Source organism: Miniopterus natalensis, chromosome 15, assembly GCF_054644295.1.
Source record: "Miniopterus natalensis isolate mMinNat1 chromosome 15, mMinNat1.hap1, whole genome shotgun sequence".
Taxonomy (NCBI): domain Eukaryota; kingdom Metazoa; phylum Chordata; class Mammalia; order Chiroptera; family Miniopteridae; genus Miniopterus; species Miniopterus natalensis.
The window spans coordinates 20357107-20378046 of NC_142095.1; the positions used below are offsets into that span (position 1 = coordinate 20357107).

At 45.8% G+C, this 20940-nt stretch overlaps 1 protein-coding gene across 1 annotated transcript in view; it reads left to right on the top strand.

Moving 5' to 3' along the window:
* The first annotated feature begins 12784 nt into the window (after positions 1–12784).
* The window catches only part of RFTN1 (raftlin, lipid raft linker 1), a 167549-nt gene continuing 159393 nt past the window's right edge, over positions 12785–20940 (top strand). The window contains exon 1 of the mRNA XM_016209276.2: positions 12785–12864. The gene's annotated coding sequence lies outside the window, so the exon portion shown is untranslated. The remainder of the gene's footprint in view (positions 12865–20940) is intronic.

The following is a 20940-nucleotide window of genomic DNA, read 5'->3' on the forward strand; positions in this document are numbered from 1 at the left end:
CCCCTCATTCCAAATCCCTCCAGCCCCAAAGCTGGAGCCACATAACCTCTCCTGGGTGATTAAGTCTTCATGTGTGTAACTCTGGATTCAAGTTCTGGAATCAAGATTGTCTCCGAGCAGAGGAATCAGGCGCAACCTAAGCTCAGGGATACCTGACACTGAATAGTCTCCTGCCATGATCACTCAAGCCTTGCGGTCCTAGTTCACCAGTGACTAGATTCCCCAGGTGTTTTTTAACTTCTCTTGTAGGGGTATTAAGTGGATTTCTTGCTCTAACCCCTAGTGTCTTCTGCCTGAGTTCCCAAATCCTGTTTGGATTACACACCTTGTATGTGCCATGAATGTACCTCCCACTCAACCTTTCAACATCTCCCATCCTAAGAGCTGACCTACTAGACCTTCCTGAAACTCAGATCTTAACCTGCTTGTCCCCGTAGAGATTAGCAGGGGCCTTTGTGCTCCACCCAGATCCCTAGTGGTTCTTTCACTGCTAACGGAGCATGTGGCAATCCTTCCTGAGAAATGCGCTTGGGAGACTGGAGCTGCCTCTCCATGAGGTAGCTGGGAGTGACAACCCTTCACCTGGGACTGAGGCTAGACTTCATTTGAAACCACATCCTTGCTAAAATTCGCCTCCTGACCTATTCTTTAATAAACAACTTTAACAAGAAATGCCTATTTCAAGCTTTGCTTCTAGGGAACCTGACCTATGGCAAATTGTAATTTCCAAAGATGGCAGCCACAATGTCAACCCACATGCTCTTCTTACGGTTTAACTGCCCCTCGCCCATTGAATCTGGGTGGATGTGCGAATGTTTTGAGTAAGAATAAGGTGAAAATCATGCTATGTGGCTCTGTGGCAAGATCATAAAAGGCAACAGAGTTTCTGCCTTCCTCATTAAAATTTGCTCTAGAAACCTTCAGCTTTTGTGTGAGTGTGAGAACTCTGATGAGCCCATGAAGAGCCTCCTAGCTCCTCCAGCCTCCGGGTCCCAGCTTTAGCCACCATCTGACTACAGTCCTATGAGAAACCCTGAGCCAGAACCACCAGCCAAGTCCTTCCCAAATTCCTGATGCACAGAAGCCATAAGAAATTTAAAAAAAAATGGTTGTGATGATAGTTTTCAGCCAATACATTTTGGAGTAATTTGTTGCTCAGTGATCAAATCTGGAATGTGACCTAAGATATTAATTTTTAGCCTTTATTCAAATGTTTACGGTGGCCCCATCTTCCCTCATCCTGTTTGGCAGCCCAAACAAACAAGCGTGGTACTCCTGCTGGCAAACACACTTGGAAAAGCTGTGGCTTTCCAGGTTTCCACCATCTGGAAATGGGGCAACACTAGCATTTGTGGGTTATCACTGTCATTCCACCAACACCCAGGAGGTTTTGTGTATCAGGAATAGATGACACTCTACTTGCTGTGTGGTCAGGCAGATGAGCCAGGGACTGTATTTTCCCTCCTGAACACATTTTACTTGTAATATTAATCACGCTTTCTGGGAAATTCCCAGATGTCGGGCTTTGAAAATCCTGAAGCAGCTGTTAATTGTGTCTTGGTTTTGTTTAAGTAAAAATGCTAATGAAAGTTTTTTCTGAGTGTCATAATGAGAACCAAAAATAGGAACTTGAAGGTGAGGTGAGCTAGTGGTTCTCAAAAAGTGGCAAGGATATGATTTGTCATTGTTCTCTGTGGGCCAGAGGGCTCTCTCTCTGAATGATCTGAGGATTGATGAGTGTTAATGTGCAAGTCTTGCAAAGTGTGTGTGTGTGCTTTAAAGGGCTTAGAGGTATTTTTCTTGTATATTTCAACTGATATGTTTAAAACACGAAAATAAGCATCTTAAAATATTGCCCCATTAAAAATAAATAAATAAATAAGAAGAGTCACAAAATGGGTGTGTACCCAGGCAAACTACCTTATATCTTTGACTTAGTTTTGCTTTGTAATAGGGACAAGTAGGAAAAGCAGGAAGATGACAAGGGGGCTGTTTGGGGGGATTTTTGCTTCAGGTTATTAACTTTACACTTAAACCAATCTGTATGCCACTGAAATGTCAAGGTTTACATCTCCCACTCATTTGCCTGTATCTCTCTGTAGAACCAGGAACTCAGCAGCATGAAATCTGGGAGAGGTGGGGAAATCAAGCTGGTGACAGGGTCCTGCTTGAACAAGCTGTTTTTGATCTCTTTGTTACATACCTTTCTTCCTTACTACTCTGGTTAGCTATTGCTGAACAACAAGGAACCCCAAAACGTAGTGGCTTAAAACAGCAGCCATTGTATTTTTCCTCATGATTTTTGTGGGTCAGGATTTTTGGGAAGGCTAGGCTGGGTGGCTCTGGCTTGCTTCCTTCAGGTATTTTAAGTCAATGAGGGGCTGGAGTGGCCTGGGGCTGGCTGAGCACCTCTCTCTCTTCCTGTGGTATCACGTCCTCTCTGTGTGGGCTACTTTGGGCTTCCTCAAAACACGGCAGCCTCAAAGTGGTTGGATTGCTTGCATGGTAGCTAAGTGCTTCACGAGTGAACTCCAGCTATCTAAGTAGAAGCTACACTCCTTCTAGCTACAGAAGTCACATGGCTTTACTTGTGCCACATTCTATTAATTATAAATGTGTCATAAACTGCTCAGATGAAGGAGAGGGAAATTAGACTTCACCTTTTGATGGGAGAATGGCAAGGTTCTGGAAAAGCACAAAGGGCAGAAGATCGTGTTGCAGGTCATCTTTGGAAAATACACTTAACCACCCTGCTCAAGCCTGGTTCTTCAGTGTTCCCATGATTCTGTGAACTACTCAACAGCCTTTTAATAATATTTTTACACCTTAAGGTAATCAGAGCTCATCCTTCCAGTGTGCAGTAAGAACCCTGGGTGGCACACTCTTAATTTTTTAAAATGAAGTTTACTTAGAAATTGAGGTTAGAGAAAGGACAGAAGGAGAAGTAGCTTTGGAATCAGTTTCCCTCCTTAAGATAATGAGATTAGTATAATGACCTTGAGAGGGAAGGGGAGGTGAGAGTAAGACCTTGCTTTGTTATCTCTTGACCACTAAGGTCCTGTCCTGCATGACTTAACTAGTTGTCTTTTCAAGAAGTGATAACACTTGTAAAATATTGATAATTACTTAATAATAGCATTAGCAAATATGCTTGATACTAATGCCCAGAGAAGAAGGCAGATGTTTGAGTCTGGCCTATTGCCATCCCAGCTGTTGCTTAGCTGTGGATGGGTGCCAAAACCAGAATTTAGGCCTTTTAAAAAGCCTCTTATGCTTTCCCCAGACTGTCCAGGCTGTCAGTGTGTGTCTTGAGACTGGGGCCTAGAAACTCTAGGGCTGAGAGAAATTGTCTCAGTGGGGATTGACACAGAGCTCTATTCCAAAATCTCCATTTCAGCTGAGTAGAGAGATGGCTGACAATGGGAAGGAGGAAAGTGGGCCTGCAGCCACCGACATTTAAACCCTCTAAATGCATTTCAAAAAGGGATGGGGAGAATAAAATGAGCCAGGCACAAAGAAAGAACAAGCTTTGCAAGAAACATAATTAATCCAATTATAAGTATTAGCTCCTGGTATGAATGGTACTATGATCTGAATGTTGTGTCCTCTCCAAATTCATATATTGAAATCCTAACCCCCAAGATGATGGTATTAGGAGGTGGGGCCTCTGGAAAGAGATTAAGACTTGCAGGTAGAGCCCTCATAAATGGGACTAGTGCCCTTTAAAAAAAGGTTCCAGAGACATCCTTTGACCTTTGTACCACATGAGGTTATATAAAAAAGATGGTCATCTAGAAAGTGGCCCTCATAAGACACTCAATCTGGTGGCGGAGCAGGGGGTGGGTGGGCATATCTTGGACTTCTCTGGCTTCAGAACTGTAAGACATAAATGTTTGCTGTTTATAAGCTACCCAACCTGTGGTATTTAATTATAGCAGCCTGAATGGACTAAGACAAATGGTATTCTCCTATTTATTCGTTCCTTTGTTTTATTCATTCATTCATCATATTATTTTAGAAGCCAGGGCATTCTGAGAAATGGAGAAAAGACTAAATCAGAACCTTCATGTAGTTAGGAAAATAAGAGAGGATTAAATGGCTACATATCAGGCAATGCGATTAAATCTCAGTTAACAAAACCTCTTGGAAGGAAGGTCCTTCATACTAAATCATATTTGGAAAGATATTTTAAAAAGCAGATATGTTGAGAAACTGCTCATACCGTAGAGCTGAACCATATGGTAACAGTTAAAGGGGAAATAACTCTTAACTGTTAAGAGTTTTCTTCTATACATCATGGGGAGGAGTGGGAGAAGGTCCTTATGTTTGTTTGCTAATCATCAATGTCAACCTTCAACTGACTAATACTCCTCCTCATAGGACACACATTCATCATATTAGCATAGTAGGTACTCAGATGTGCCAAGAATAAAACTTATGTTTCTAAAACATTTCAGAGGGGAAGAGAGTGATAGAAATTTATTCCCAGTCAATTTCAGGATTGATGTCAGCTCTCTTAGAGTTGTGCATAATTTCTGGGGGCTCACATTGTGCCAAAGTGTGAGCAAGATTTAGCACACCCTTGATCTGTGCCATCAATGCCCAGGATGGCATCCATGGGGACATCATCGCATTGTCTGGTTGCCTGTTGTTTCATACTGCTCTCTGCTGTATTATCCCTAAGATCTGTCACAAGGTTCCTGTTGGTCCAGGTCTCTCAGCTAACTCTCCTGCCTCCTTCAGTACATGGGAGCACTTTTGTTGCTTTTGTGCCTTCACTAACTACAGGGATATTTGTGGGACAACTTATAGTCCTTTACCAGTACAGTGCTTCCCCTAGGTGCTCAGGAGTCATTCTATTTCTTCCCTAGTACGGTATGGCCTAGGAAACTGGAGGCTTCCTCAGACATACCATGTTGGGTACCACCTTAAGCTCTGTTTGGGGAAGAAGCCAAGAGTCCCTTTTGTATTGGGGTTCTCAAACACATTTCACATTTCCTACTATACCAGCCAGCATTACTATTTATATTGATTTCATATATTCAGTTTTAGAATTTCCATTTGGTTCTTTTTTTATATTTTCTGTTTCTGCTGAGATTTCCTATCTGTTTCATCATTAAAAACATTTTCCTTCATCTTATTGAGTAAAGTTATAATAGCTGTTTTAACATCCTAATCTTATTTCAACACCTGGTTTATCTTGAGATTGGTTTCCATTTATTACTTTTTCTCTTGGATATGGGGTTACATTTTTCTTTTTAAAAAATAATTTTGGGTTGTGGACCTCTTTGAATGATATATTGTAAAGACTCTGGATTCTGCTATGTTACTTTCAAGAATATTGATTTTTTTAAAAATGTTCGCAGGCAGTTAACTTTGCCGAACCACAATTCTAAACTTGGTCTTCTTTGCAGTGGGTGTTGCTGGTTGGAGTCTATGTCAGGGGTCAACCAGAGTTTAGAGAAGAGTTAATGCACAGTTTAGTGCTCCTCATCTGTGGCTTTTTTGTTTCTGGGATTCTGCTCCTTACTGTCCAGCTGCTGTGGTCACTGAATGAACTCTTTCCTCTGATTCCTTAGCTGGTATGACTGTGGAGGTCTCTCCAAGATTTGGCTGCCTTGTGGGGCACTAACTGGGGCCTTCCTTCAGGTGAAAGCCATAAAAAATGGGAAACCCATCCATGAATGTTTCCACTTTTCAAGTGTCCACTCCCAGTTTCTGTTTTCCACTCCCAGTTTCATGCTTTCCACGGACTTCAGAGAGTTGCTTTTTTATATTTTGCCTAGAGTTTATCTGTAGGAGAATTGGTTCAATACAAGTTACTTTACCATGCTGGAGTGGAATTTTCCACCCTTCCTTGTGAATAAACTGTAGGCGCAGGATACTGGGTCTCTCTTTCTCAGGGACTTACAGTGTCCACTCACTCCTGCCTCTCCTCACACTTTCTCCCTCCCTGTAGTCTGGGGTTATGTTATGCATCTTGAGAAGTTGGGAGATTTTTTTGCCTCTTTATTTTTTTTCTAAATGTAGAGTTCCCTTAGACATTTGAAACTCAAAGTCTAAGCTTTTGAGATCTCCAAGACTTTTCTTTGTCCTTCTGCTGAAACAACCATTCCCTGAGTTATAGATGCCAAATAGTTTAGCTGGGTCCTTAAACAAAAAAAGGGGGAAGAAATAATAGGAAATATTGGGATTGGAAAGAGCATCATTAATATTTCAAAAAAGCATACCTCCATATCAGACAATGTCTATGTTGAATGATTATTTAGTTGTGGTTTAGTATGAGAGTCATTGAGTATATCTGATATTTAAATCAATAGTTGCAAGTATTTAAGCCTTCTTGTTTCATTCACTTATTCATTCAAGCATGCTTTACTCATTAAAAAAACATTTAGAGAGTGCCTATTATTTGTCAGGCCTTGTGCAAGGTACTAATTATGGAATGAAAAGCTGTGCTTATTAAAGAAATTTCAGGTATCAGCAAACATTAAGGTGGAAGGCATAAGACATCCTAGACTTAAATTCTAGCTACTTTTTTGAGCCAATGTAAAGTGATACAGATTTTATAATTTTTAAGTGGCTTGAGATAGTGAAGAAAGCACAAAATTTGGAGTAAAAAAGCTGAAGTTTAAGTCCAACTTCACCATTTATTAACTGCATCACCTTGAGAAAAACTCTTAATTTACCTAGGCCTTAGTTTCATTTTCAATCAGTAGATAACTGTTGAATGTTGCTAGAATGAAAGCTTTCTGAGGATAGGAAAAAATGTCTGTTCCTTTGCTGCTGTATCCCTAATCCTAGCATAGTGTTGGGACATAGCAGGTTTGCAATAAATATTTTAACATTAAATGAGTAAATAATAGCTTTTATTGCTTTTTTTAATCTTTTTTTTCTTACTGGACATCTTGAGAATTATTAGGATTCCAGGTTAATGTGGGAAACACTCCTCTAATTGGCTGCCTCCTTTGTTCTTCCAGCACCCAGATATGCTCATGATGCCTGTAGAAGGTTTAATGGATTTTAATAGGTAATATCAATCAGGATAGGCTAGGTTACGCTGCAGAAACAACTTATAGTCACAGTGGCTTAAAAACAAGTAATTTCTTGTTCACGTTACACAATCCTTACAGGTCAGATGGAGGGCTCAGCTTCTCACCATCACTCATGGACCTGGACTGATGAGTAACACCATATGTAATGTTGCCAGGGCCTTGCTAGAGGGACAAGAGGGCTCTGGACAGTCTCAACCTAACAATTAAGTAATTATTGTGGAATCGATACACAGCACTTCTGCTCACAAGTCATTGGCTAGAACTAGTCATATAGCCTCTGCTAACCACGAGGAGCTAAGGAGAGCAATTCTCCCTCTGAATCACAAGAGGAGGATCAGAAATATTTAGGGAACAGCACTGATGATCACTGCAGCCCTGCCTTGTAAGGGAAATCCTGAGCTGGTCCATTCAGGCCCCTCTAAGCTCAGGCCAGAGGCCAAAAGAGTTGGAAACATCTTTCATACCCTTGGATCTTTTCGCTGTCCCTCAGGGTACCAGGGCCCTACTCTCTATCTCAAGGTTTTGCCATCACCCTTAACTATTAATTGCGAGTTCAGCTCAAGGAATGGGAGTTAGTTTTTCTGAATGGTCCACAGGTTATGCTCTGGCTGCTGTTGAGGGGAGTTCACTGCCAGATGTCAGAGGGAGGGACGAACAGCGTTTGCCCTTCCTCTGCTGGAGACTTACAGTGCTCCTCCGGGACAAGTTCCAAGAGCTGCTGCCAGTGGTCCACAGGGTCCCCCCGTGTTACGGATGGATGATCCTCCTGAGTGGAGAGAGGTGGGTTTCTCAGTTCTGACTCCGATCAGTCCTCCCAGCTGCTCCCTCCGGCCGCGTCCCCTTTCTCCCTGCTGCCCCTCTCCGGCCTGACAGCTTGGCTCTATTCTTGGAAGGTGTGTGTGCGGGATAGTGGGTGGGTAGGGGAAGGAAAGGCGATATGATAGGGGACAATGGTTCTACTTGATTTCATGTTTTCCTTATCTTTTTCATTTTATATTTGGACCTTGACTTTTGAAAGCTCCAAAGCCAAGAATTTGACTCTTTTTTTTCTGGTATTATCATGCTAACTCTGCCATGTGGCAAACTGTCTTCTCTGGGTGTCTAAATGGATGGGAAGAGGGTTGGTACAGTGTAACAAGAAATGCAGCGGGCTCTGGCCAGTGTGGCTCAGTTGGCTGGAACACAGTCCCCTACACCAGAAGGTGGTGGGTTCCATTCCTGGTCAGGGCACAAACCCAGGTTGCAGGTCTGCTCCTTGGCCAGGACACGTGTGGGAGGCAACCAGTCAATGTTTCTCTCTCACATCGATGTTGTTTTTTTCCTCTCTCTCCCTCTCCCCCCTTTCAGAAACGAAGTACAGTGGGGAAAGAGAAGTAGCGGTGATGGAAGGGTAATCACATCCATTAATATATCAAAATATTATCCTACCATTTATTTGATAATATATTTCTACAATCTCCTTTTTGACATTTGTGGAATATGTAAGGTTCCTATATATCCATGTATATATATTTCCTATCTCTGGAAATAAACTTTGTTCACAAATGCAAGTAAATAGATATGTTCCATGAATGGAATAAACAGTGAAGGGGTGTGGATGTGGATGGCTTCTGGCAAAGCCAGAGGGTTCCTGGGTTGCGTGAGGGAAACAAGGCTGCCAATAGGAGGGCTTCACACTAGATCCTGAAATTCGGTCTCTCATGGCTTTGCTCCAGAGAGCACATTCTATCTCAGCCACAGGAGGGCCCCGCTCCCCTGAACTGCCTGTTTGACAGACTGGGAATTCAGAGATAAAATGAGAGCAGATTCAAGAGCAAAATAACAATGTATTTTTGGGGGGTAGGGGTAATAGATTAATGGAACATTGGGCAATAATGAACATCTCAAATTAGTGATGGCCGTGGGTAGCATTTGCAGTGTATTAGTTTGACTACACTTCAGACAAAAGTCCCTGGCCTTGGCCGATCAATGAGCACAGCACATACAAAGTACCCTACCAACTCCCTGCTCCCATCCCAACTCACACTTCCACACTGCTGAGGGAGGTACAGGGCATGTTGGGACACCTGCCCCATTGGGACCAGGGGCACCATGGTCTGGCCAGGGTGTCTCTGTGAGGGCTCTGCCTGTCACAGCGAACAAAGGGTAAAGGGTTCCTTCCAGACGATTGACTCTGGGTCACAGAACTCGGGTCTCTGCCACCAGTCTCCCCATAGGAATGAGTGTCGCCCTATTGGGGCCAGCTTCCTGCAGCCATTTAGTATGGAGCAGATGGCCAAACTGTGATCTCACTGAGGCTGTAAACCCACTTAAAATATTAACCGTGATGATAAAGATGAATAATTTTTGTACCTCTGGGACATATATGAGTTTACTTATCTCTTTCAGCAGTCCTGAAATGTTGCTATTCAGCTGCCCTGTACAAGATGTGGGTTTCATGGCATCGTTAATAAACAATGAGGACAATCGCTCTTCAGGTTCTGAAGCTTTTGATGGGCCCGTTTGCTGCATAATACTGTCTACAGAATAACAGGAGACTGAGTTATTTTAATCTAAATTGGAGGGGAGGGCTGAGTGTGGTGAAACTGTGGGGCGGGGGTTTGGGAGGCTGGAAGAAGGTGGGCAGAATAGGTTAGCTGGGACTCCCCTTCCTCCAAGCTTCTGCATAGCTAGGATGCAGCAAAACTGTTCTGGCGGCTGGTAGCTATGGCCATAATCATCTCCAGAGTGGGTGATGCTGCTGAAGCCTAGAGAGAGAATTGTTCCAGTGGGGGGAAGGGGGGGCTCCTGTAACCCAGCTTTTACAAGAATTGTACAATCTGGCCACAGCTGCTTCTTACGCTTGCCCAGGCTGGCTTAACTCCCCTCCTTTCCACAGGGTGTGTGAGGAGAACCAGCTTCCCCATTAACTCGGGGCCTGTGTTTTATCGACTGCGAACACTGGGGATCCCAGTTCTGGGGCCATCTGTGACCTGTCGTGCTATAATAACTTGGTTTTCCCCGTGTTCAGCTCCCTCCCCAAGTACTTAGTGTTAAATCATAGGGGGAGGAAGTGTGAGCACAGGAAAAACAGCACTATTACATGACCCCCGATGAGACCGCTGTGATAGAATTAAAAGCTGCCGCCCTAGGACATTCTAACAGATGACATTGTGAGGTTACCAAGGTAACCCACCAGGATACGGTTCCAGCATCTTTGGGGTTGACGCTGGGTAGGGGAGGTCAGTCAGAGGTGAGGCCTAGCTGCCCAGAGTCTATCCCCTGACTGGCCAGGGTCTATCCCCTGGCTGGCCAGTCCATGACAGCCAAGTAGAAAATCCAGGTTGACCTTTACGCAACACGAATGAACCCAATGGTGGTTCCTCATTGGATATGCCAGGTGAAAGTGAATCAGAATACTAGAATACTCCAGATAACTGTTCAGTGTAGGTTACACAGAGCCTTAAAAGATCTGGATGCTATTGACTCATCCATTCATTCTATCTATGTTTATTGAACACCTGCCATGTACCAGGTAGGAAGTGTCAGAATATCTAAGGGGAATGGTTGAGAGTTCTAGGAGCCCTAAAAAAATGCAGATCCAAGCAGGGCAAAAAGACATTTAAAACATTTGCAGACTGTTAGTACTCAGGAAAATACTGAGTGGAGGAAAATGAAAACAATCAGAATAACTTATTAACCCCAACGACCTGGTGTTAAAAACAAATTAGGTGCAAAAATTTTACAGAGTTGAAATGGTTTTCTGCAAGGAAATCAGCCTCTTCCTCCAACCACAACCAACTTATGCTGCATTTCCCCTTTTCCTCTTTATCTTGTTTTTGTTTTTTTTTAAACTGGTTAACAGCTATAAATGTTTTTGTTTTTTTTCTTCATTGCACAGATCATGAAAGGATCAGAAAGATTTCAGATGAGCCCTGCCTTGTAACACCTGGAGCTTTCAAGAAAATATCATAAAGATCCCTCCCTTTGCCCAGCTGGTGTGGCTCAGTTGGTTGAGTATTGTCCCATGCATCAAGAGGTCCTTGGTTCGATTTCTGTCAGGGCACATGCTCAGGTTATGGGGCTCAATCACCAGTAGGGGGCATGCAGGAGGCAGCTGATCAATGTCTTTCATCAATGTTTCTCTCCCTCTCCCTTCCTCTCTCTCTGACCTCATAGGTGGGTGTTCCAAACCATCACCCCCACAAACTACTACTTGGACCTGGATTTTCTACAAGATGGCAAGCCAAGGGAGGACAGACAGTTGGGGAGATTGGAGGTGGTGGAGACCGATGCCGGCAAGTGGTGGGGTAGAAAGGGAAAGGGGCAAAAAACAAAAACCCTGGTGGGAGGAGAGGGAAGGAAAAGGGAACTGGGATGGGTACGGAAAAAGAAAAACATAGAAGAAAATCTCTGAGAAGCTCCGGTAACAAGAATTCCTTTTAACAAAATAGCACTTCCTTAGCCCCTGGGGAGGTGTTATTAGTACCAGAGGGAGCTCATTATAACACTGTTGGAGCTGAATCCAGCCCTCTACCCTGTGTACTCCAATGCCTAAGGCCCCCTCTTTGTGAAACCAGAAAATGTAGGTAGTTAATTTGATTATATCTGCTGTCTCTTACAGTACTCTTATATTAATATTTATAATAATTACAACAATGGTAATAGCTAAATTATTGAATGCTTCTTAAACACTTTACGTACAAAACCCAGGAGGAAGTGCTGTTTGACAAATGAGGAAACAAGCCCAGAGCAGTTAAGTTACTTATCCAAGTCACACAGTACATTGGGAGGCGAGGAGGCCAATCTGTCTGTGTGGCTCTAGGGTTCCTGCTCTTAATCACTACACTATAGTTTTGCTTTGTTTAAATAGTTCCAAGAAGACATTTTAAAATAATGCGCTCACTGCCCCTCATCTTCACTTTACTTAAGTAGCCCTGGCCTAGCTCTATATTTATATAATTTCCTTCTTGGGCAGCCTAAAGTTGAGGACAAATGGTTCCCCAGATCTTCTCAAACCTTCTGGACACCCAAAGTAGGTGGAATAGGGCGTGGCAAGGAGACCGTGGCATGATCCCTCTCCCTAAGCACTAACCCCCCCAAAATAACTTAGGCAGCACCGGGGCCACCAGGGGATGGGCCCACCTGTGGAATGGGGAGGCGGAATCGCCCACTCTTCACGATCCTCCCACCTCCTAGCCATCAGTACCTTGGTGGCAGTTGCCCTCCAGCATCCCATACCAAAATTTGAGGGATCCCAGCACCCCGCGTGCGCTCTCGACGCATACAGCCTTGGTTAGGAGGAGGCGAGAGGGTGGGCGCGTGAGCTTCGAACCTCGGCGCTGAGGGCCACCAAGGGTCGCTGGCCGGACCGCGCGCGTGACGCGCCCAGGTTGCCCGCCGCGTGGCGGAGGCAGCGGCGCGGAGCGCGGAGGCTCGCGGGGCGGGCCCGCCACTCCCCCGGCGGCTGCAAGGGGCAGCGAGGCTTTCCCCGAAGATGCAGCGCAGCATATTTTGCACATGAGTTCAGAGGAAGAGGAAGTGTAGCCGGCGGACGCGCAGCGGCGGCGACGGGGGCGCGTCGGGACTGGAGCCGGAGCGCGCCGGGCGCAGGGCGCAGAGAGCGGGAGCGCGGCGGCCGCGGGCTCCGACGGACGCACCGATCGCCTGGGGACAGACGCGAGAGCACACCGCGGCGCCGCCCCCGCCCCACCCACGGGTGCCCACGCCTTCTCCGAGCCGCCTCCTCTGCATGGCACAAACTTTCCTCCCGGGACGGAACACTGTCTCGGGGAGCCCGTACCCGCGCCTTCTCGTCTGCTAGTTCCGAACGGTAGGTGGGCGCGCGGCAGGGCTGGGGGTGTAGGCGGGCACGAACCCCTCCATTTGGCCCCCCGACAGGACCCGGGTGGACCGGGGCAGCCCCGCGTGGCGCCTCCCTGCAGGTTGCCCGAGCTGGGGCGTGCTTCCCAGGCCCCCGGGCTGCCAGAGGGTTCCTCCTCTCACCTCCCCAAACGCAACCCCTTCAGCCTCCCCGCGCCTCCGGCCGGGGTTTGGATGGGGTCGAGCCCGATCCATGAGACACAGCAGTCTTTGGCCAACTTTTTAGGGGGAAAAAAAAAAAAAAATCACCCCAGCGGGCTGTGCGGAGCGGCACCCAGAGCAGTCTGTTGGAGGTCGTGGGCGTTAGGCTCCGGGACGCCTGGGAAGGAAGCAGGGGGAAGCTGCCAGGCTACAGGTGGGTTAGGACAGGGCTGCAGGGAGCCCTCTGCAAAGACCGGGCGGGAGCTGGCCGCGGAGTCCAGGGTCAGGAGGGAGCGAGGCGGGGCGGGGTGGGGTGGCGTGGAGGCGGCTCCGCGGCCCTTCTGCTTGCGCCCTCGCCGGTGGGTTTGCTCCCAGGGCAGGAATGAACCATGGGTGGGTGGGAGCAGACGTGCTGCACGTTGGGAGGATGCGCCGCAGCCGCTGGGAGCTCGGAGTCTCAGGACTCGGGGAGTCCCCACCGCTGGAAACGGGCATTTCCCCTTTGTAGGGGGGTTTCTTCCCCGTTCCTAACCACTTTCCTAGGCTCCAGGGACGTCAGGGTGGGTCTGGGTCAGGGTGGGGTGGCGGCGGCGTGTATTTCAGGAAACCACTTGTCAGGCGCGCACCCTCTCCTCCCGGCGGGGCTCTTGCCCCTCACCTAGGGTATCGCCGTCTTTGGCAGGAGAACAGCGTGGAGGCCAAGGTGCTAAACCCAGGCGCGCTCCCGCTTGCCTCCCTGTTGCACACGCTGGGCTGCCCTGTGTGCTTGTGGATAGTTCCCAGGGACGCTGGGTGGTGTCAGTGAGTTTGTTAGGGGGCTTAAAGACAAACAAACAAAAAGTATTTTTTTTTTAAGTCTGGCACAAATCCTTATATTTGAGTGGTTGCCCTGGTTTCCAGCAACAGTCTCTTCTTGTAATTGGTACAGCTGTTTTCAGATGCTGGGCTGGCAGTCAGGCTAGGCGTCTTCCAGCCCCTGCCATTGTGTGTCATCTCAGGATAAGTGAGGCCCTGCCAGGAAGGAAGACCGGCATAATGTGAGCGACCTCTGGGTCTGTGTGCAGGGCGGCTATGCACCCCACGTGTCCCTAGCCACCGGGAGTCCTAATTTGTACTTTTGAACAGCTGAATTCCCTACTAAGTTCAAGTGACCCCAGATGTCACCAAACCCCACAGAGGGATTAAGCAACAAGCTGTTTGGGGCTCTTGGTGCATGTGCGTGCTAACCTCAGTGAAATCACTTTAACCTCAGAGGAGCTCTGCATCCTCTTTGGCCTTCAGTGGGGTCTCTGGCCTGAGTGCTGGGCCATCACCCTCTGGCTGCATTTGTATAACAGGTCGTGGGGTTGGTTTTTCTTTGTTTGTTTTTTGGCTGCATGGACATGGGGCAAATGGAAGTAGAGTGCTGTGCAGTTAGCTAATGGATTTAGTGCAGGAATTGAAGGAGAACAAATTGGGAATACAAGTCAGTGTGTCCTATTTCTCCCTCTCGAGAAGGAATTTTTGGCTTACATTCAAATAAATGCTTTGTCTGTAGGGACACAGGCAGAAAATCTTTGGCATGAGTGATGTGAGTTCCTGTAAAGCTACTCGTGCTCTTGCAGTCTTCACTTTTCAGCAGCACTGAAATGATGTGGGGCCATGGCTCGGTGGGCATGGGTGCCTTGCCAGATTTCTGACTTGACGGGCGAAGGAGAGGGCACTGTGACTCTTTCCCCTGCGCATCTCATTTTAGAAAATGTAGAAAAGTTGCAAAAGCCGTGACCATCCAAACACCCACACCTAGGGCCTGTAATGTTGCTATATGGGTTTAATCACACATCTCCTCATCTCTTCAATCCTTTATCCATCACTGGTTTGACTTACTGTTTTATTCATTTCATAATAAATTACAGACTTTGATACAGGTCACTCCTGAATATTTCAGCACACATTTTATTAGTTAGAGTTCAATATATGTTCATGATTTTCTTAAGGTAAAATTTATATACATATAGTGAAATGCAAAAATCTTGAGAGTAACATATGCTTAATGTTTTGACAGCTTATCACACCTGTATGTATAACCCTAGTCTCTATCAAGATAGAGACTATTACTATCACCCCAGAGAGTTCCTTCATCTCAATTCCCAGTCAGTCCCTGTCTCCACCCTTTCAGTGCCAACCACTGCCCTGATTTTTTCTCACTCTAGGTTCCTTTAACCTGTTCTTGAACTTCATGTAAGTGGAATTCTACAGGACTGTGTAAAGCTTCTTTCACTCAGCATGTGTTTGAGATTTATCCATGTTGAATATTCAGTCATTTGGTCTTTTTTTATCGCTGAGTTATATTCAGGTTATGTCTACGCCACGGTTTGTTTATATATATACTCCTTGTTGATGGACACATGACTTATTCCCAGTTTTGAGGGGTATTGTGGATAAAGCTTCTATGAATATTTGCATACAAGTCTTCCTAGGGACATCAGTTCTCATTTCCTGTGGGTAAATGCCTAGGAGTGGAAGGGTCATAGAACCTTCTAAAAAATTGCCAGACCTTTTCCCAACATGCTTATACCATTTTACATTCCCACCAGCCAAGAATACAACTATGAGATCCAGATACTGCAACCTGGTTTTCCTATCCCCGGGTCAAGAGCATGGTTTGACTTAGTGCCCTTCTGGGGCCAGAGGGACCCAGAACTTGGGACCACCTGAGGCAGTCTGGAACGTGTTGTTTTCATAGGTGGAAGAGCTGTGAGAACTCCCCAACTCTTCCAGTAAGTGGGTTTAACTTAAATGATTGCAGACGATCAGATGAATGTTTTGTTTTTAGAAATCTTCAAGAGAAGGAAATTCCATAGGGGAATGTACACTTGGTTGTGAAAGAAGATTGACTGAGTGCTTTCTATATAAAGAAAAATAACCCCTAACCCCACAGAATTCCACTAAACTTGTGCTTGGAAACTCCTGGGGGATTTCTGCCATGTTGGTCTGGTTGATGTGAACTTGGGGGGGAGTCCGTTGGATTTCACCGGCTTGGGCAGCTTGCTGAAAGGGGTTGTGTTTGCTTTGTGAGGAAGATCGGATTTGGCTTTTTGAAGGCTCAGAGAACAGCTTTCCTGTTAAAGTGATTTGGCCTGTCAGTGAAAACATGGCCTGTCAACACCCCCCTTATTGTCCCGCCTGAGAAAAATGGGCTGGTTCCCCTCAGGTCCCCTTATACCTCGGTCCTTCTCTGTGGGCCAGCAGCTGATCCTGGCTTGACTGGTCCAGGAAACAGGAATTGAGCCTCCCTGCCTGCTAGGGACCCCAGGATGAAATTTTTACATCTCCCCAAGGTGATCTCCCCAGTGGAGATCAAGCTTTGCAGATGATGTAGAGTCTTGAGACATTGCACTCTGGGGACTGTTTTCGTCCATAGCCAAGCACGTGCCTGCCACACAAGTAGGGGCACAACAGATGTTGGCTAAATGATGTTGTGACTCCCGGTACCCATCTCGGTGAGTGTCTCTCTAGAGGTTGACGGTGAGTGTCAAGATGTCAGGGCCCCAGACATATTTTACTGGATGCCACTTTGCCATGGCCTGGGAAACAGGTTCAAGGTGACTGGGCCTAGGAAAACTTTGCTGACTATAAACTTTCATGGTAGTAGCACAGTTCTTATTTTATTACAGATTTTACTATTGTTATTCACAAAATAATCATTATAGTGACCACTTGCCAAGTGCTTACTCTTTGCCAGCACTTTTAGGCACTCTACCTGCTGTATTCTCTGAATTTAATCCTCTTGAGAGGCCAGCACTATTATTATCTGCTCTTTAGCCTCGAGGAAACTGAAGCTTAGCGGGGTTAAGTAAGTTGCCCTAAGTTCACATTTTGATATTTCCCAGACTTTAAGGGGAGAGACCGTGACATTCTGGTTTCGCAAATGCATTTTCCTTCTACAAGCACCGATTTCCCAAATACGCAGAGCCATAGTATGACAAAGATGTAAACTGGGTAGGCGGAACAAAGTCACAAGCAATGACACACTGGAATCACTGTCTTTAGCCTTTTTTCTTTTTGTTTTAAGCTTGCTGAGTGTGGGGCAGCTGGGGCCTGTATAGAGGTTACTAATTTTGGTGACAATTTAAGATACTATTGATTGATTACGATTGTAATTTTATTGTAGGAAATGACATTGCCAGCTGTTTGGTTTGAGTGTCTGTAGCTGAGCTGTCCAATACAGTAGCCACTAGCTACCTGTAGCTGTTTACATTTAAATGGAAGTGAATTCAAGTGAAATAAAAGAAAAAATCCAGTTCCGCAGCCTCGCTAGCCACCTTCCAAGCACTCTGCATGGGTTATTGGCTGCTGAATTGGGACGGTGCAGACATTTTTCGTTATCGCTAGAAGTTTGGTAGTGCTACTCTATAGTAAGCATTCTCTTTTTAATTTCAGTTTAAGAATTGGCAACACACATGGCTAAGGCTTAGGCTAACTTTTTTACTGACAGAGATAAATTTAGCCAGATTTTCTTTTATGTTTACCTTTTAAAGGTTGTGTGTGTGATCTTTCCTCTCGTTCACATTCAGTTTTTTACATAAATTGGAGGGTTGTGTTTTTTTTCCTCCTGGGTCCCACAGGGGCTTTCGTTATTATCATTGCATATTTTACCAAGATGCTTTCTCTGAAAAGATCGGTACAGCAGGCAAGCCATGGCCACTGCTTGAGCCCTGTTAATTCTTTGCTCTCCAAATAAGAACTCGGTCTAGCTTTTAAATATGCATTTGTGTGGCTTACTCCCTACCTGGGCTGAATTCAGGAAGAAAAATCGCTCTCAGCAGGGCCAGAACCAAAGAGCTAGAAAATCAGGTCGCATTCTATGCGTGATGGCTACCTGCCAAGACTGAGGTGGAGGAGACACCATTTGGGGTACTTAAAGGCTTCATTCTGGGGTGTTGCTAGGCTGGCCTGCCCCTGCGGTGTAGGGAGTGCTGGACAGGGCTGGCGGCTTCTGTGTCCTGGCTGGGCAGGACAGTGGGGGATGGGGCCGTGGCTTTCTCCTCTGTGCTGTGCCCGATTCCAGAATCAAGTCCCAAGGGAAGGGGACACCAGCCCTGAGGGGCAGGGAACCGAGACCAGCCAGAGGTGGAAAATCAACATCAACTCTGTTTTGCTCAGCCTGTTTGGTACTGACCAACTTTGAAGCTACTTTGTACAATGGTATTAGATGTTTCCACACTTTTCCAACCTGGAAGCCCGCTGCACTTCACTGGCAGCTTTCTTTGGCATTTACAACTAAAATGTCCCATTTTGTTGTTGCGTAGGCAGACCCCTTGATTGCCGGCACGGATTCTTTGGAGAGGATTATCAGCTTCCACTGGTGCGTGTGCGTGTGCGTGTGCGCGTGTGTTTTGAAACTCCCTGCTTTGTATTTCACTCTGAGGAAATACTTTTTGAGAAACCATTCAGGTTTTATGCAATATCTCCCAAATTCTCCAGATTTGGAGAAATTGTTGTAATAGACATTATCCGTAAAAGTTGGATGGAAAGAGATTAGGCTATTCACAGCCTCTGGTTAGTGGAACTTGACTGTATCGTGTATCACCAAATTTTGGAAATAACACATACAAGCAGTCAGACTGTTCATTTAAACACTTCATTAACTTAGAGAAGTCTTTTTGGGGATTTTTCTGGTGTTTGGGGACACCTTATAAGCAGTGTTTTCAGTGTGGTGTAATTGTAGGTACAGGCAGGCTAAAATGGGTCACAAGTCCTGCTGGTAATAGTACTTATAGTAGTTAACATTTATACTGCTTTTTCTGAGTGCCTGAGCTCGTCTAAGCCCTGTTAAATATTAACTTATTCAATCCCTACCCTCCAAGTAGATTCTGCAATTATCCCCATTTTATAGTTGAGAAAACTGAGGTTAGGTTGTTTCTTCAAGGTAAAGACACTGGGATTTGAACCCAGGCCAGGTGGCTCTGGAGGATTTGCACCCAACCTCTGTGCTCTGCTGTTAAGGCGAACTTGAGACTGACAGGCAAATAGTCCAAAGTTCCTTTTCCATCCTTTATCAGACAATAAGTGTCTTTACTCCTCGTGTATCTGTTGGGGCAGGGTATTGGGGTAGCTGCTGATGGGGATGAAGGAGATGTCATTGCCGCCTTTGAGAAGTTTGCTGTCACGTGGGGACATGAAACATTACTGAAAGCCCGAGAGCTCTCCCTGGAACTCCGGACTGAACCATCCAGCCGCGCACCCCACCTCCACCTGGATGCGCTAACAAATTTAAAACAAACTTCTGTCTTCCTTGGCCCAGCTGTTTCTCCCATAGCCATGCCCATCTCAGAAGGTGGCCCCTCCAGCCTTCCAGTTGCTCAGTTCTCAAACCCGAGAGGTATGTCAAATGCTCCTCCTTTTTATGCTTTATTTCCAGTCCACCAATAAATCCCATTTTTACCTTCAAAACATAGCCAAAATTTGCTACTCACACCTCATCATCATCTTGTCTCCCCTTCCCCACAATCAGTCAAATTCTGTGTACTAAGGCACCCCAAGGCACTACAGGAAACTCACGGAGGAGGGGTGGGCAAGGGATATTTTGTATTTTTGAGGGAAAGACCTTGGTACTTGACATGTTAGATGCCACACTCACTACTAGCTTGACGTAGTTAAAATTAGCACCACGTTGCTTTGGACGACGTCATGTCTTTGCAAAGCTGGATTTTGGGTGGTTGCAAAGAATATAGTTATGGAGCAGGAAATGATGATTCCAAGGTTTAAGAAGTTGTTCAGTGCCCAACAGATGCACACATCCCATTAGTACATAAATATGGTAATTTAAGAATGAAGGAAAAGATTTTTTCTTTCAATTTATGTGTTCTGTTTTTTCAAAAGACTACTAAGTTGTTTGACATAGTTATTAAGTTGTTTGGACGTGACTACTTAAGAAATAGAACTGTAGCCTGGCCGGGCGTGGCTCAGCGGTTGAGCGTCGACCTAGGATCCAGGAGATCGGGGTTCGATTCCCGGTCAGGGCACATGCCCAGGTTGTGGGCTGCAGCTGATCAGTGACACTCTCATCATTGATGTTTCTATCTCTCTCTCTCCCCCTCCTTTCCTCTCTCTGAAATCAGTAAAGATATGTTTAAAAAAAAAAAAAAAGAAATAGAACTGTAGGTATTGTTTTCCGTGTAGAGAGTGCTGTGAAAAACATGCCGAGACACTAAGGGTGCCACTTACATGTCAGGTACCCGGAGAGTCAGAACCTTTGCTTGCCACTTGTTCTGGGTGTTATATGTAAACTGAAAAAAGGGTAAGAGTGGGGACAGAAGGATAGGGGAGAAAGGAAAGATCGTGAGGACCGGATCCAAAAGTTGGATGTCTTAAAAAATAAACTTGTGAGGCAAATAGGGTAAAATGTAAGCCTTTGTTAAATCCAGGCAGTGGGTACATGGATGGCTCATTTTCTGTCTTTATCCATGTGTTGTCAGTGGTTTATAATGAAAATAATTTTAGGAGAGTGACAGGAGGGCTGGGGATAGAAATTTAGGGGCCCACCTGTGTTTGGGAGGCAGCAGAGGATCTGGGAAGGGAGACTCAGGAGTTGGGGGATGTGGAACGAAGGGAGTCAGCAGGGCTATGTTCTAGATTGTGATCTTAGCCCTGGTGAAGAGGCTTAAGGAAGATCCTGGGCCCCACCGAGGCCTGGGCGCTAGGAGACCAGAGATGTTAGGAGTGACGAAGAGACTGGGCGTGCTCCTAGAGAGGCGATTCTCCATTCTGGCTGCCAGTTAGAATCACTTTGGAGGCTTTAAAAAATACTAATGCTTGCTCCCTGCCCCGAAATGCTTGGGCATCAGGCCTCAGAAACAGCCAAGATTGAGAACCATAGCCCAGGGTTTCTCAAACTTGACTG